Raw genomic sequence first — 18457 nt, 5'->3', positions numbered from 1 at the left:
CAAAAAGAATACCACAACTTTAGGAATTTAAAACTCTGCAACGACAAAAGGCAGAGCTAAGCACTATCTGTCGGCGAATTAAGGGAGCTATAAAGTTTCATTTAGTTGTACTTTTGTTCGCCATTTCAGCCAATACAGTTTTTGGTCCCTTTTTCTTCGAAGGTGCTACTGTAACTGGACTACAGTATCTGGAGATGTTAGAGAATTGGCTGTTCCCTCAGCTCGAACAAGAAGCACAACAATTCATATTTCAGCAGGATGGAGCGCCACCACATTGGCACTTATCTGTCCGTAACTACCTGAACGTCAACTACCCGAGGCGATGGATCGGCCGCCAGGCAGCCCGTGACAGAGCACTTCATCACTGGCCTCCAAGAAGCCCTGATCTTACCCCCTGCGATTTTTTCTTATGGGGGTATGTTAAGGATATGGTGTTTCGGCCACCTCTCCCAGCCACCATTGATGATTCGAAACGAGAAATAACAGCAGCTATCCAAACTGTTACGCCTGATATGCTACAGAGAGTGTGGAACGAGATGGAGTATCGGGTTGATATTGCTCGTGTGTCTGGAGGGGGCCATATTGAACATCTCTGAACTTGTTTTTGAGTGAGAAAAAACCTTTTTAAATACTCTTTGTAATTATGTATAACAGAAGGTTATATTATGTTTCTTTCATTAAATACACATTTTTAAAGTTGTGGTATTCTTTTTGAATCACCCTGTATTTCTACCATCGCACTCATCATATAAACTCGTTGAGATAGTACCTGCAGATTTTATTTAATGGCAGTCTTTCATTTATAAATTTATATGTTATTTTGCCGGCCGGGGTGGCCGAGCGGTTCTAGGCGCTACAGTCTGGAACCGCGCGACGCTGCGGTCGCAGGTCCGAATCCTGCCTCGGGCATGGATGTGTGTGATGTCCTTAGGTTAGTTAGGTTTAAGTAGTTCTAAGTTGTAGGGGACTGATGACCTCAGAAGTTAAGTCCCATAGTGCTGAGAACCATTTTTTTATATAGTACTTTCATAATTCGCAATTGTCGAGTGATAGAAACCTTCGACCATTCGGTTCATGTGTGTATTTTCTTATCGTATACTGTAGACACAGCAGTATTTGGCCTGTAATGCGGCAACTACGTATCCCGGCCCGTATACAACGAAACCAGCCAAAACTTTTAATATTGCAACTCTGAGTCGGAGGGAACGTAGCTGAGGGCCACCACGCTATCATTATTTCATCATAATTTTGAAAGTCGGCAACTTTCTGGACATCCATCGTAAATGGCAATCTCTCACTGCATTGCCGATGATGGAATACGCCGCCCAGTGTGCACTTCTTATCAATTAGGGCGGTACACCACAAACAGATGACCTGCACGAATTTTTTAGACGTGAGTGGTGCTAACCCTTTCCGCGAATTCTGTGCTGAGTGTCACATATCCGCCAGCGGTGACGTCACAGTAACAGTTCGGTGCGGGCCTTGACCCAGCGCTGATCGAAGCGCCGGAGCGGCTGTGTGATGCGGGCGGCGGACGCCGCGAATCAGAGTCGGGCTTTTTGGGCGAACACGCGCTCCGATCGTTTATTAACGTCCGCCTGACCGCTTTGCGGCGTCCGGCGCGCTGCTAACGCCGGCGCTGCAGGCACGCGCCCGCCGTGGCGGCATCGCAATGCCGGTGCCAACAATTAATGGCGCGCTGAAAGGTTTTAGTGCGGCACCGAAGCCTTTACGGCGACGTTTACTTTCATTGGCTGCACGCCGGGCCGGCATCCGCATGAATTAATATACGCGCAGTATTTCAAAAGGGACGTTCCAGTCTGATCGAGTGGAGGACGGTGACATTGAGTTTTTAAGGCTGCGTTCACACTGCCGGCCGGGCCGGGCCGGGCTGACGCGTACTGGCTCGGCTCGTGCCTAGCCAGCTCAGGCCGACGAGTAGTGCATTCACACTGCGCGCCGCGCCGAGCCGGGACGGCGAAATGGGGGAAAATCCACTTCTCCGATTTTCGTGTTTTAAAAATTCTTAGCGGTATATAAGACTTTGCCACATCGTTTTATGAACTTATTTTTTCCTTAAAAGCGTTACTTACGTCGTGAAAAAAGAAAAAGTCTACTTTTCGTTTCGCGTGATTTCTTAGTTTCGCAACGCTTCCCAACCGATTTTGAAGAAAGTATGCGGCTAAAGAATCTGATTTTTGTACACGTGGTAGTGCAACATCTTAGCTTCGCATTGAATCATTTATCTTTCCATATTTCTTAACAGTCATTGTGAAATGATGCTATTTGTCAACGTTGTGCACTTTATTTACAAATCTTGTAGTGAAAAAGTTATGTAGCGGGTAGCTTACTGTTAGATCCGTTTTAGACCATACATTGTTGGAAGTGAAATGTAGCTAAAAGTACCAAAAAGTTTTTGAAATGATAATGATGCTGATATCTGTCTCTGGTCTCAAGTAATGCGAGCTATTCAGTGGCGTCAGTGCCGTGTCCGCAAGCCACGGAGTTCGCGCGGTTACAGCTTGGTTTAGTGTAGTCATATAATGCAGCACAGAAAAAACTAATTACTAGTAATCAGCGCAGACCTAGTGCCGGCCCCTCTTATTATTTTAATGGTCTCATTCTCTAGATAAATCCGAATGTATAAGAATTTTTCCCTCGGCTACTGGTCAATCATCTGCTATGCTTTTATATTTGGCCACACGTTGCATCACAAAAGACAAACAATTATTTGTCATCAACATCCTACAATTAGTATGATGTACATTTCGTATTTCGAACTAAAAGATAACTGAAGCGCAATTCTGTAGTCTCGTTGTCTACTTTGGCTGAAAAAATTATGGAGAGTTAATGAAACTACTATAGATCGGCACAGATGTGCGTTTCATTGTTCTTCATTGTTTTTTTTTTTCTTCCTTGGCGGGCTGCGCTGCACTGTCAAGGTAATCCCCACTCTTTGGCTAAATGGCTGGCGGGAGGCCAAATAAATAAATATAAAATGATCCCCACCCTTCGACAGCTGACAAGCAAGTCAGTAGAAAACGCAGCTGCAGTCAACAGTTGCTCGCCTTTAGCTAGTCTGTGCTGTCGTGTAGAACAATGTCTTCACTCTTTTATTGGTATTGTTTTGACTCTGCAGTAACTCGTCGAGTTTTGAAGTACAGAAGAACTAGGAGGTTATGGATTCATCCCATAAATAGCGACAGACATTTAGGAGAGTTTTTTTCTTTATACGAAGAACTTAAAAACTATCCTGAAAAATTTTATTCAAAATACGGAATGAATCATAATACATTTCAGTATGTGCTGCAGAACATTCAAGACAAAATTTCGAAACAGAACACAAATTTTCGCAGAAGTATAACAACAGAAGAAAAATTGTGTATAACGGTAAGGTAAGATTCGTTAGTACACACTTTTTGGTTTGCAGTAGAACTTTGTACAGCATTCACTACCTCCAATTAATTGTAGTCATGCTTTTGTATTTTAAATTTCACAAACGCTTACCTCTGAGGGGAAGAGTGTTTATGGGACTCCTGAGAATCATTAGGAAGTAATTAGCTTCGTCATTTTGGGTAATGTCTTGCTGCGCCTTCAACGAAGAATCGCAGAAATACTCCTTCAGAATTTTCCAACTTTTTTCTTCTTTTTTCTTCATGATGCAGCGCTTGGCAGTGGTAATGGTTCATCATGTGGAGCCACTGATGACCTCACAGAATTCTTTTCATTTCCTTGTAAGATAGACAGATTGATAGGCGAAGAGTTTTGAGATAATGCCCTTTGACTTAGTGGTTCTATTTCCACTGATAAGGAACTGCCACAACATGACTTTACAATGCATTATCATCTGGTAGGGACACATTTCCGTCCCTTAGTGATACTCATATCTGTCTCCGTTTACAAGTAAATGCGAACTATTCAGTGGCGGCAATGCCGCGATCGCTGGCAAGCTATTGTTGTAAATGCATGTTAATACGGTAGATTAAATAATTGAAATAAAAGTAATTTCGCATGTATCATTATAATAAACGTAATTTTTCCACACTGATTGTGAAATGTGAGGTAACATCTTAAAATAAAAGACGTGTGCAGTCACACTTGTGATGAAAGCAGAAGGGAGACGTGTGATGCGTGTAGTGCAGAAGCTGTAGTGCTGCTCCACAGGCTCGCGCCTGCGGTCGGCTCGCGCCGGCAATATTAAACACTCGGGATGTCGCCGGCTCGGCTCCGGGAGGCTCACGCCGTGTCGGCGCGGCCCGGCCGCCAGTGTGAACACCGCAATTCAAAACCATGTGTTTGATATCGAAGAGGGCGGCGGCCCGGCCCGGCCAGGCTCGGCTCGGCCCGGCCGGCAGTGTGAACGCAGCCTTTAAGAGTCGATATCGAGGAGACCTAAATCGAAACAGGGCCCTGGGTGTAGACAACATTCCATTAGAACTACTGACAGCCTCGGGAGAGCCAGTCCTGACAAAACTCTTACCATCCGGTGAGCAAGATGTATGAGACAGGCGAAATACCCTCACACTTCAAGAAGAATATAATAATTCCAATCCCAAAGAAAGCTGGTGTCGACAGATGTGAAAATTACCGAACTATCAGTTTAATAAGTCACGGCTGCAAAATACTAACACGAATTCTTTACTGACGAATGGAAAAACTGGTAGAAGCCGACCTAGGGGAAGATCAGTTTTGACTCCGTAGAAATATTGGAACACGTGAAATACTGACCCTACGACCGCCGGCCGGGATGGCCGAGCGGTTCTAGGCGCTACAGTCTGGAACCCTCCGACCGCTACGGTCGCAGGTTCGAATCCTGCCACGGGCATGGATGTGTGTGATAGGTTGGTTAGGTTTAAGTAGTTCTAAGTTATAGGGGACTGATGAACTCAGTAGTTAAGTCCCATAGTGCTCAGAGCCATTTTTTTGACCCTACGACTTATCTTAGAAGATAGATTGAGGAAAGGCAAACCTACGTTTCTAGCATTTGTAGACTTAGAGAAAGCTTTTGACAATGTTGACTGGAATACTCTCTTTCAAATTCTGAAGGTGGCAGGGTAAAATACAGGGAGCGAAAGGCTATTTACAGTTTGTACAGAAACCAGATGACAGTTATAAGAGTCGACGGACATGAATGGGAAGCAGTGTTTGGGAAGGGAGTGAGACAGGGTTGTAGCCTCTCCCCGACGCTATTCAATCTGTATATTGAGCAAGCAGTAAAGGAAACAAAAGAAAAGTTCGGAGAAGGTATTAAAATCCATGGAGGAGAAATAAAAACTTTGAGGTTCGCCGATGACATTGTAATTCTGTCAGAGACAGCAAAGGACCTGGAAGAGCAGTTGAACGGAATAGACAGTGTCTTGAAAGGAGGATCTAAGATGAACATCAACAAAAACAAAACGAGAATAATGGAATGTAGTCGAATTAAATCGCGTGATGCTGAGGGAATTAGATTAGGAAATGAGACACTTAAAGTAGTAAAGGAGTTTCGATATTTGGGAAACAAAATAAGTGATGATGGTCGAAGTAGAGAGGATATAAAATGTAGACTGGCAATGGCAAGGAAAACGTTTCTGGTGAAGAGAAATTTGTTGACATCGAGCATAGATTTAAGTGTAAGGAAGACGTTTCTGAAAGTATTTGTATGGAGTGTAGCCATGTAAGGAAGTGAAACATGGACGAAGCAATGGCACAATCCGAATGGAACTACAAGCATATCAAAGAGTGTGCGATCGACAGCGGTCAAGGGCCGAACCATGTTAGAGGTTTCGTGCTAAGCACATGCAACACAGGCTATAGTGTCTACTTGTACGTAACAGACAGACAGGAATGGGAGCACAGATTGGCCCGTATAGGTTTACGGACGTATCATTATGTAAACGTCTAGTTTCGACCAATAATACCTGCTGCAGGAATATGTGGCACTTCCGTCAGTATCTTGTGTTCTGTCTGTACTCTAGACATCAAGGAATCTCCCTGTCTTTTATATAGGTAATGTTTGTCGACCTATTGATGATACAAGTTCTAAACTGATAGGAAACAATAAAATTATTAATAACCAATGTTATACTAATAACACTTACCTCAGGTGATTACGCATTTTCGCACTGCGTACATGACTAGCCGCCGCAGGAATATCCGCGCGGTCTCGGGCACCTTGTCACTGTTCGCGCCCCCGATACCACAGCAGTTTGGTCCAGTAGGAACTTACCACAAATTTCCACCACCAGCTACTGCCGCATCTATATCGATTGTATTTCTGGAAAGGCAAGATATGTGAACTCTTGAAGTGATTCTTAAGAAAAGAGTAATAACAGCACAGTGAATTACGATCCACCTGCCGTCGGCATCACAGGTGAACGTCGACTATGGTGTTGCGTGAAAACTATACGGTAACCTACGATCATCACTGGCGGCCGAATAATAAGTCACCCTCATTCTGCCAACGGCCTTGTCAAAGAGGGAGCGGACAGAGGCTCAGGGTATTCTCTTGCCCTTGGGGTGGTAAACTGCCCCTGTAGGTGGAAGAATCAGCAATGATCAACGAAATGAATATGCAAAAGGCAGAAGAGATTTTTGGTTGGTTGGTTGGTTGTTTTGGGGAAGGAGACCAGACAGCGTGGTCATCGGTCTCATCGGATTAGGGAAGGATGGAGAAGGAAGTCGGCCGTGCCCTTTCAGAGGAACCATCCCGGCATTTGCCTGGAGTGATTTAGGGAAATCACGGAAAACCTAAATCAGGATGGCCGGACGCGGGATTGAACCGTCGTCCTCCCGAATGCGAGTCCAGTGTCTAACCATTGCGCCACCTCGCTCGGTACAGAATTTTGTTAACATCGAATATAAATTTACGTGTTAGTAAATCTTTTATTGAGATTTATGTCTGGAGTGTAATCTTGTACGGAGGTGAAACGTGGACGATAAGTAGTTTAGACAGTAAAAGAATAGAAAGTTTTGAAATGTGGGGCTAGAGAAGAATGCTGAACATTAAGTGGGTAGATCGCATACCTAATGAGGAAGTAACGAATTGGGAAGAAACTGAAACTTAAGGCATAACTTGACGAAAAGAAGGGATTGGTTGATGAGAGACCTCAAGGAATCATCAATTTGGTACCGGAGTGAGTGTGTGTGTGTGTGGGGGGGGGGGGGGGGGGGGGAAGTAAAAATGGTAGAGGGGTACTGAGAGATGAATACGGCAGGGAGGTTGAAATGGATGTAGGATGCTGTAGTTATGCTAAGGCTTACAGGGGATAGCGTGAGAGCTACTCACACTACTATTCGCACTAGAGACCACAATAACACATTCGCTAATAAACAACCTCTTCACTTCCTTTAGACAAGAACTGCCTATGGAAACTTACTGTCGCTTAGAGTTTCTGAGGGTATCACGAGGACGTATTGTGGCAGAGAAAGGTCAAAGGAGGCGTCACGGATGCGCTTGGCCGTAACAGGGAAGTGCTTGCCATCAATCCCGTAATTTGGCAGGTCTGCCAAGTTGTTACCGCACTTCCTGCTGATCCGTCCTGTGACATTTCAGTCACTTGAGACGTGACGTAGACCTGCCGACTTTACTACACTGCACTGTGTGGTGTACTCAAATTGCAACAAGGGCTACCATTTACGGCAATGTATCTCGTCAAAAAACAAGTGAAGGAGCGTAAGAAATGAGGTATCACAAGGTTTAAAAATGCTTCGATAGCTTATTATACCCAACCATGAACCATGGTCAGTTTTTTTCAAGAAACTGGTCCTCATGTAGCAACTTAGTTCAAACGGAAATTCAACAGTTCGTAACAATCACACTACCTTAAACAAAGAAACTTTATGGTGTGTGTTCAGTGAAAGCTTCGTGAAGCGATTCATCCTGATTGGCTACAAGGCACTGTTCAAGCATATGGTACTGGTGGGTTAGTTTACATATGACGAAATGTGATCCATGGCACAAGAAGCAATGCCGTCTCTCTATCAACTGAACTAATTTCACTCACTTGAAATGTATGGCTGTTTATGTTCTTTTGATTCAATACAGCTCTCCACGCTGGTCTATCCCATGCAAACCTCTTCATCTCTGCGCAATTGCTGCATTGATTTGAACTTGCTTACTCTAATGAAACCTTGGTCTCCCTCTACAGTTTTTACCACCCACACTACCCTCCTTTAGCAAACTGATACTTCCTTCCAGAATGAGATTTTCACTCTGCAGCGTAGTGTGCGCTGATATTAAACTTCCTGGCAGATTAAAACTGTGTGCCGGACCGAGACTCGAACTCGGGACCTTTGCCTTTCGCGGGCAAGTACTCTACCACTTGCCCGCGAAAGGCAAAGGTGCCTAGTTCGACTCTCGGTCCGGCACACAGTTTTAATCTGCCAGGAAGTTTGATACTTCCTTGATGCCTTAGGGTGTGTACTGTCAAGTTATCAATAACTTTCTTTCTCAATCCTCCCTCACCCCCCCCCCCCCTCAAAAAAAGTTTGATTCACAACCTCCTAATTAGTTTAGTTATCTGATCTACCCATCTAATCTTTAGCATTCTTCTCTAATACCACATTTCAAAAGTTTCTATTCCCTTATAATCTGCATTGCTTATTGCGGCATCGCCTGGGGATTTCTGTGCCCCACCAAAGGCTGCAAAGGGAATCGATAACACAGACATCAGCGGAGCTCACAAGCCGCAGCAACCAACGGGATGCAGTCCGGAACACACGCCATCCCTTTTAGGATAGCAGCGTCCTCACGGTGAGGTCACTATAGTGCCGAGCATGCAAGAGCTCAGACCCAGTTTGTGATCTCAGCTGAAGCGATCAATATCATGAAGTAGGACTAATCAGTGATTAAAAGTCTCTGACGGACAGATACTTTCGTTAATGTGGAACATTATACTTCAAGAGAACAGTTTGTTAATTAGTGCATCATTTGATACTTTGCTAGTCAACGACAGTTACAAAATTATCCAGTAATCCTGTGGCTAAGAAGTGTATTAAAGTTAAGTAAATAATTTATTCATTAATATAATAAAGTGAACTAATATTTCATGTGATCTAGTTCTTATGTGCCACCTCACCGAGCAATCAAAGATGAGATATTTGCGGCGGAAGGACTGTAGTTTCGTCGACCCATAACACATATCGACTACGTTTCACACCCGCCCAAGGCTAATACATTCAGGAAATATTTCGTAACACTTAAATTTATATTCAGTTTACTAAATTTCTGCTTTTGCGTAAAAATTACTGTAGCCACTCTGCATTTTGGGTCTTATTACCTCAGCTATCATTAGTTATTTCGTTTCCCAAATAACGAAACTCATTTTTCTATTTTTAGTGTCTCAGTTCTAATCCAGTTCCCTGTGCATCACCTGATTAAATTAGACCTTATACCAAAAAGGAAACGACAGTAAGATTGATTTAACGTACCGTTTAGAGCGAGGTCATTGCAGATTGAACACAAGTTCGGATTGTGTCAGTGATGAGAAAGGAAATAGGCGGTATCCTTTCAAAGTAACCACCTCGGAATTTGCTGGAGCGACTTAGGGAAGTCACGAGAAGCCTAAATCTGGATGACCGGACGCGGATTTGAACCGTCGTCCTCCTGAATTATGACGTCATCGGCAAGCCTTGGAGTCTTAATTTCTTCTCCCTGACCTTTTATTCCGTTTCCTTAATGCCTCATTGGTTTCCTTTACTGCTTGCTAAATATAGACAGTGATAGGTTAAATCCTCGTTTCATTGCATTAATTACTACCTGCCTTTCATATCCTTTGGCACTTAAAACTGCAGTCTGGTGCCTATACAAGTTGGAGAAAACCTATTCCTCCCCGTATTTTATCCCTGCAACCTTCAGATTTTCAAAGAGTTTATTCTATACAGTGTGTTCAAAAGCTTTGTCAGAATCTACCAATACTTTAAACGTAGGTTTGACTTTCCTCAGCCCACCTTCTAGGGCAAGTCGTAACGTCAGTGCTGCCTCACGTGCTATTTTATTTCTCCGAAGCCCAAAATGATCTTCCCCGAGTTTCGGCTTCTACCAATTTTTTTTCCATTCTTCTGTATATAATTCGTGTCAGTATATTGCAACCATGACTTATAAAACTAATAGTCGGTTTGATATTGTTTTAAATTATCCTGTAAATGTAGGAATGTGACGAACAATTACTAAAGCAGTTGGATGAGGTTTTTTTGTAGAAACGATTCCCATTTGCGTTACATAATGCATGGGGGCTTAATTAAATATGATTGAAAATACTTTTTAGTTTTTTTGTAGCTGTATGTCCGATTACGCTGTGTCTCGTAATCGGTTGGCCCTGACTAGAATGATTACGCTATCTGACTGCTTAGAACAACAACAATAATGAAATGAAATTTTTTTTGTTAACACAATTAATTAATTAAGTCCCCAGCAACTATGAAACCTACGAAACCAAAGCACAAGTATAACTGTTCTGTATGTGGGAGTGTGACTCAACGTACACATCTGGCACGGTTCTTTTCCAACAAGACGAGAATTTTTAAATACCAATTATACTGACGTGATAAAAGAAAATTACAAATACTACAATTGCGTAAGGAAACCAGAATTAAACTCTAATACAAGAACACACGCCAGATGCTTTGTTGACTGAACCTGTAATGACGCATTATTTAAAACATGGAATTAATGAAAAAACACGCAATATTTTACCTTCATATATATTGACGAAAAGCACTCTGATCGTTACAGTATTTCCATTAGAATAACATCTGCTATCTCTCCCATCAAATAACTGCATAAAACATGGAACAACACTCTCCACTATCACATCTCCGACTTCAAATGGCTCTGAGCACTATGGGACTCAACTGCTGAGGTCATTAGTCCCCTAGAACTTAGAACTAGTTAAACCTAACTAACCTAAGGACATCACAAACATCCATGCCCGAGGCAGGATTCGAACCGGCGACCGTAGCGGTCTTGCGGTTTCAGACTGCAGCGCCTTTAACCGCACGGCCACTTCGGCCGGCCACTCCGACTTCACGACAAGCAGTGCCCACTAGCACATCTCGGCACGAACTGTCTTCTACGAGCTCTCCCCACGCACTGACTACTACGAGCTCTCAACCAGCACTGACTACTACGAGCTCTCAACAAACACTGTGGAGGCGGCTTAATAATACTCTTTGGCGCAATCTCTGGCGCAGTGGCTCAGTGTAGCCACCTTTCAATAAGCTTGGGGCCGTTAAGAAAGAAGTCTTAGTCACTACATTCAATACAACACAAATACTCTACGAATCCAACTTGTGGATTTCAGAAGCGTAATGTGACGAATTTGATGGCTGCATTAGATTTCTGGAATTTGGTTCCGAATTGCACTTGCGCTCTCACGCTTTATAGCTATTGTGCAGTGTAAATATCGATAAATCAAAACATGTCTTCGTAGCTCTGTATTTATTTTGTGAACAAAACCCAGAAGCTGCTCATGAACTGCCATCGGACATGTCTGCCACTGTTGTCAACCTAAGTTTAGGTGGCAGTCACAAAAATTAAAAGTATTTCAGGTCTGTGCGATTATAGCATCAACAACTCATTCTCAAGTAACGCTTCGGGTCCATCGAAAATGTAGTTATAGACATTGCTCTCCCTGCCATTTTAAGACATGTGGTGCCACAGAACGAAGTATGAAAATGTGTTTAATAATAGGAGTAAGCTGCCTGAAGGCTAACTCGGTTTTCATTTATGTTAGTATTAACTTAAGAGTTTTTCTGTTCCATATTAAACTTGTTTAATTGTGCATTAATGTGATAGCAGTCACACGTGGCTCCATTACTCTCAAACCTGTCTGTCATCTTAACAAAGTAACATAAGTGAATTTTTTGCTAAAGCAAGACCTGAGTATTTACGCATGAACTGTCTCATCTCAAAAGAATTGGTGATTACAAAACTGCTCTTAGATTTTCTGAGTCTGTAATATTTCCGAAGCTATGGAGGATTTAGTATTCTGACTCACATTTTAGTGAAGTTAATTCCCGCCTATGCGTTTAGATTACATTGTATGTGTAAAATATGTCTTTTGTCTTCCGGCATCTGCTGGATAAATATTACTTCTCAGACAGTCTTTTAACTGAATTTAGATATTATACAACAGCTTCATCTATTATCTTGGTATGGTCTTTAGTTGTATAAATCTTCAATTCATGGTACCTAAATACGGGATGTAGTTTCAACATTCGAAATATGGATTTTGTACAGGAATCCTAAAATACAGTTACGGGAAAATTGTGTAGTATCCAGCCGGCCGGTGTGGCCGAGCGTTTCTAGGCGCTTCAGTCTGGAACCGCGCGACCGCTACGGTCGCAGGTTCGAATCCTGCCTCGGGCATGGATGTGTGTGATGTCCTTAGGTTAGTTAGGTTTAAGTAGCTCTAAGTTCTAGGGACTGATGGCCACAGCAGTTAAGTCCCATAGTGCTCAGAGCCATTTTTGTGTAGTATCAATGGAATCAGCGACATCGCGCTGTTGTCATAAATATGTGTTATATATACATATATAAAGTTTAAAGAGTTTTTTTAGATGTCGCTATCGACCTTGCTTCGATAATATATTATGGAATTATATCATACAGTCCTTAATTTGTCTCTCCTGGCAGCTTCCGCGTCACTCCGCAAAGTTTGATATCGTTAATGGTGTGCTACCGAGCGTTCTGCCGAGTTGTTACTTCCATCTTATGCGCAATATTTAGTCGCCTTCTCCAGGTATCTAGGAGTTTTGCTGTTTTTTAGTCTCTACCTGGACTCCAGCCAGACTGTGAACTGTTTAAGGCTGACTTAGAGTCTTCTCTTCTTTATCTGTATTTCGATAGACTTCTTAGTTAGGCCGTCCCAGAAACATAGGGCTTATTCCACGACCGCTCATCGTATTTCACTTCATAATTATAGTTTAGGCAGTGCTTGGCCGCAGCTGATTCGCTTGGTTGTTTCAGTCGGGTGGGTCGTTAATGTTTCTTGCATCTCCCTTCGACTATTCCAATAATCTGCCGCCTCATGAAACGTGCTACGTTTCTATGGAATGCGGTACACAAGCAGGTTGCGGAGACCTAGATTGTCTTTAGGGTCAGGATGAGACCAGTATATTGCTGCAATCGCCAAGTTTTTGGGACAGCAAAAAAATAAAGATGTCGGCATCTCTAATGAACACAGACGAAGTTTTCAATTTAAATAAGGCTTAGGGTCCGGCGCTCAATATCTTATTGCATTTCACAGAATATCACAGCGGGACGTGAAAAACGAAAGAGCCTTAAAGAGGGCAGTCAGTGTCGGGAATGGAACTCGGGTATAAATACACTGACATAAAAAAATCGCAACACCAAAAAGTAATTAATGCAGAGTAATAACACTTGTAAAATACTTTTATCTAGGTAACATATTTAAGTGATTAACGTTGCAAGTTCACAGATTAGTGTAAGCATGAGATAAGCCACTGAAAATGCTGATACTTTAATAACCGGTGTAACCGCCTGAGACCTGGTAATTAAGGAAGGCAGGATTGGGTTACGATTGTGGACGGGACCCGAATCAATTACTGTTGTTTTGCTTTGCAATTTCACTCATTTATTTTAATAAATAATTTCCGAAAACAAGCCAATGAGGTCGCAATCAGGCTTTTAATGCACCTAACCACAATCACTGCTGAGGGCCTTTAACGCGAAAAATGGCAATTATTTAAAATTTAACAAATACGTAAAATACAGACAGCTAATAATTTTGAAGACAAGCCAATGTGGTCGCAATCAGAATTTTTAGGCAAGTGACCACAATTACGGCTGAAGGCCTTTGACGCCAAAATGGCAATTATAAAAAAATTAACAAATACACTGTCAAACCGCGAATGGCATAGCAAAAGTTAATTTAAAAAAATCAAGCAACAGATCACCAAACAGGTGAGACAAATGATGATAAATAATACTACAATAATAAAATACAACACAAGGGCCAGTGACAGACGGTGCTTCAGGAATCGACCTCTGAGTGGGCCACACCAAAATCATTTTCGTGAGCGAAGAAAAAGGCAGCCAAGAGTTGCATTCAAATCACAAGATGGTAACTCGGACTAGTGGCAGTCTAACGAGCGACTAATGATAATCTTGGTGAGGCTACCTGACATCCAACAAAACAAATGCATGATGTAAAATCATGCGAAAGCCGGAATCGGCGGTCAGAAAAATACCGCTGGTCGAACTTAACAATGTAAGAAGCTGAAAATGGTAAATAGAAGCTCAGGAAGGTTAATCAGATCCGCCTTTCCCAGGTACTCCACCCGCTGCTTTTCGCCTCAGCGACACTACGAGCAGCAACTCGAGACCAAGACACTGGAGAATCGCGAGATTTCACAATGATGGAGGTTTCTCTACTCGAATTTCAATGCACTCAACTTAAATATGTAGGAAACGGTTTCGACGAGGTCGTGCACCCTCGTGACCACTGCGCTTCGATCCGGCAGTCCATCAGCGGTCCCGGCGTGTCGTCGCTCTGACCGGACCTCGCTGCTCCTGCGTCCCCAGTCGAACTCTCCACACTCACACGACACGGAAGAAGCACGAGGTCGCCCCAAAGATAGGGCAGCAGAACTACATACCGATAAGCGCTGATGCTGCCACTAGCGGACAGGCAACGCTAACGAAACCGAGTGGCGCCAGTGAACACAAGAAAGAAAACAAACGATACCATGGCAACTAAACCATACAGTCCGGCAGAAACCTACACACTGCACCAACGCGAGCCGCAGCACGGCTTACTGACAGAATGTTGAAAGCTAACATGCAAAAGCACATGCGAAATCGACCCCATACCGAAACTCCGTGTGCAGGTGTAGTATGTCTAGAATGCAGACACGTTGGCTACAAGCCCTCAACCGTTCTCCATCTAACCAACACACAGCCGTCACTGGCACCGAGGTAGAATCATCTTTCATCAGAGAACACAACAGATCTCAACCCCGCCCTCCAATGACCTCTCTCGTTCGACACCACTGAAGTTGCAAGTGGCGGTGGTTTCGGGTCAGTGGAACGCACGCTACAGGGCGTCTGGCTTGGAGATATCCTTGAAATAACTGATTTGTAACATATGAAACTTCCTAGCAGATTAAAACTGTGCGCCGGACCGAGACTCGAACTCGGGACCTTTGCCTTTCGCGGGCAAGTGCTCTACTAACTGAGCTACCCAAGCACGACTCACGCCCCGTCCTCACAGCTTTACTTCTGCCAGTACCTCGCCTCCTACCTTCCAAACATTACAGAAGCTCTCCTGCGAACCTTGCAGAACTAGCACTCCTGAAAGAAAGGATATTGCGGAGACATGGCTTAGCCACAGCCTGGGGGATGTCTCCAGAGTGAGATTTTCACTCTGCAGGGGAGTGTGCGCTGATATGAAACTTCCTGGCAGTTTAAAACTGTGTGCCGGACTGAGACTCAAACTCGGGACCTTTGCCTTTTGCGGGCAAGTGCTCTACCAACTGAGCTACCCAAGCACGACTCACGCCCCGTCCTCACAGCTTTACTTCTGCCAGTGCCTCGCCTCCTACCTTCCAAACTTTACAGAAGCTCTCCTGCGAACCTTGCAGAACTAGCACTCCTGAAAGAAAGGATATTGCGGGGACATGGCTTAGCCACAGCCTGGGGGATGTTTCCAGAATGAGATTTTCACTCTGCAGCGGAGTGTGCGCTGATATGAAACTTCCTGGCAGTTTAAAACTGTGTGCCCGACTGAGACTCGAACTGGGGACCTTTGCCTTTCGCGGGAAAGTGCTCTACCAACACTCACGCCCCGTCCTCACAGCTTTACTTCTGCCAGTACCTCGCCTCCTACCTTCCAAACTTTACGGAAGCTCTCCTGCGAACCTTGCAGAACTAGCACTCCTGAAACAAACGATATTGCGGAGACAGGGCTTAGCCACAGCCTGGGGGATGTTGCCAGAATGAGATTTTCACTCTGCAGCGGAGTGTGCGCTGATATGGTACAGCACTTGCCCGCGAAAGACAAAGGTCCCGAGTTCGAGTCTCGGTCCGGCACACAGTTTTAATCTGCCAGGAAGTTTCATATCAGCGCACACTCCGCTGCAGAGTGAAAATCTCATTCTGATTTGTAACGGTTCCTTGTGTCACTGAAGTGCAAACTGCTGCTTAAATTGCTGCTACAGACGCAGTACGATGCGCTAGAGCTACATACCGAATGCGATGGTCTTCCCTCTCTGTAACCAGGCGACCGTTCGGAGCCCGGTCTTCTTGCGACCGTGTATCCCCGCGACCACCGCTGCCAGCAGTCACGTACAGTGGCTACATTCCTGCCAAGTGTTTCCGCGGCATCGCAGATGACACATCCAGCTCCTCGTAGCCCTATTACACGACCACGTTGAAACTCAGTGAGGTGTTGATAACGGCGACTGTGTCACCTTAAAGGCATTCTTGACTAACATCTACTCACCACGTCTAATCTAGAAGGTAACTAACCCTGACGACCGTTACAGCGCGTATTTAAAGCAAAACTTATCTGCATCCTCATAGCTGGCCGCGGTGGCCGAGCGGTTCTAGGCGCTCCAGTCCGGAACCGCGCTGCTGCTACGGTCGCAGGTTCGAATCCTGCCTCGGGCGTGGATGTGTGTGATGTCCTTAGGTTTAAGTAGTTCTAAGTCTAGGGGACTGATGACCTCAGATGTTGAGTCCCATAGTGCTCATAGCCCTTTGAACCATTTCCATCCTCATACTGTAGCTACTAGAGTCACTCTCGTGCGACTGCGGCGAAATTTAAAAAAATTATCTTCCACAAGCTGCGACATTGTCGCGAATAAAACAGTGACCCGTATATATATATATATATATATATATATATATATATATATATATATATAAATGATCGTATGACATTGTTGGCTGGGAGGCCCCATGCGGGGAAGTTCGGCCGCCGTATTGCAAGTCCAACTTCGGCGACTTGCGAGTCAATGATGATGAACACACAACACCCAGTCATCACGAGGTAGAGAAAATCCCTGACCCCGCCGGGAATGGAACCCGGGACCCCGTGCGAAGAAAGCGACAACGCTACCGCAATACCACCACATACAATAAGTTACCTTTGCTTTACGTCTATGGTCACAAAGTTTTTGTTAACAGAATACCGGTTTCGGTCTATAATGACCATCATCAGATCTAATTTATAAAAACAAAGTTCTAATTTACTGCAGCTATAGTAGCATCGTCAAATGTTAAATGCAGAATCAGCACCATCATCGTCAAATATATATAAATAACATCATATGCACGAGTCATGTTGTCAGCAGCACTAGTGTTCGAAACAGATCTGATGATGGTCATTACAGACCGAAACCGGTAATTTGCTAACAAAATGTTTGTGACCACAGACGAAAATTAAAGAAAACTTATCTTTCAGATGTAGAATCACGCCTGCCGAGATTCTTTTATGCCGCACAACTCCTCCTCGGTGCTGCGATCTTCTTCCGTCAGTATAGCTCACAGTCTGGTTGGAGCCGAAGCAGAGAGTAGGGCCTACATGTAACATTCAAACTGACAGCATCTGAAAAAGACGGCAGGGTCGGTCATCGAAAGATTTTGCATGAAATAAAACAACTCTGTAAACATTTGCTACGAGAAAACCCAGAGATCACATCTACATCTACATCCATAGTCGGCAAGCCACCTGACGGTGTGTGGCGGAGGGTACCTTGAGTACCTCTATCGGTTCTCCCTTCTATTCCAGTCTCGTATTGTTCGTGGGAAGAAAGATTGTCAGTATGCCTCTGTGTGGGCTCTAACCTCTCTTATTTTATCCTCATGGCTCTTCGCGAGATATACGTAGGAGGGAACAATATACTGCTTGACTCCTCGGTAAAGTTATGTTCTCGAAACTTCAACAAAAGCCAGTACCGAGCTACTGAGCGTCTCTCTTGCAGAGTCTTCCACTGGAGTTTATCTATTATCTCCGTAACGGTTTCGCGATTACTAGATGATCCTGTAACAAAGCGCGCTGCTCTTCGTTGGATCTTTTCTGTCTCTTCTATCAACCCTATCTGCTACGGATCTCACACCGGTGAGCAGTATTCAAGCAGTGGGCGAACAAGTGTACTGTAACCTACATCCTTTGTTTCCGGAATGCATTTCCTTAGGATTCTTCCAATGAATCTCAGTCTGGCACCTACTTTACTGTTGATTAAGTTTATTTGGTCATTCCATTTTAAAACAATCCTAATGCCTACTCCCAGATAATTTATGGAATTAACCGCTTCCACTTGCTGACCTGCTATATTGTAGCTAAATGATAAAGGATCTTTCTTTCTATGTATTCGCAGCACATTACACTTGTCTACATTGAGATTCAATTGCCATTCCCAGCACCACGCGTCAATGAGTTGCAGATCCTCCTGCATTTCAGTACAATTTTCCATTGTTACAACCTCTCGATATACCATAGCATCATCCGCA

Source organism: Schistocerca serialis, chromosome 1, assembly GCF_023864345.2.
Source record: "Schistocerca serialis cubense isolate TAMUIC-IGC-003099 chromosome 1, iqSchSeri2.2, whole genome shotgun sequence".
NCBI lineage: Eukaryota > Metazoa > Arthropoda > Insecta > Orthoptera > Acrididae > Schistocerca > Schistocerca serialis.
Note: the sequence above shows the minus strand (reverse complement) of the source record.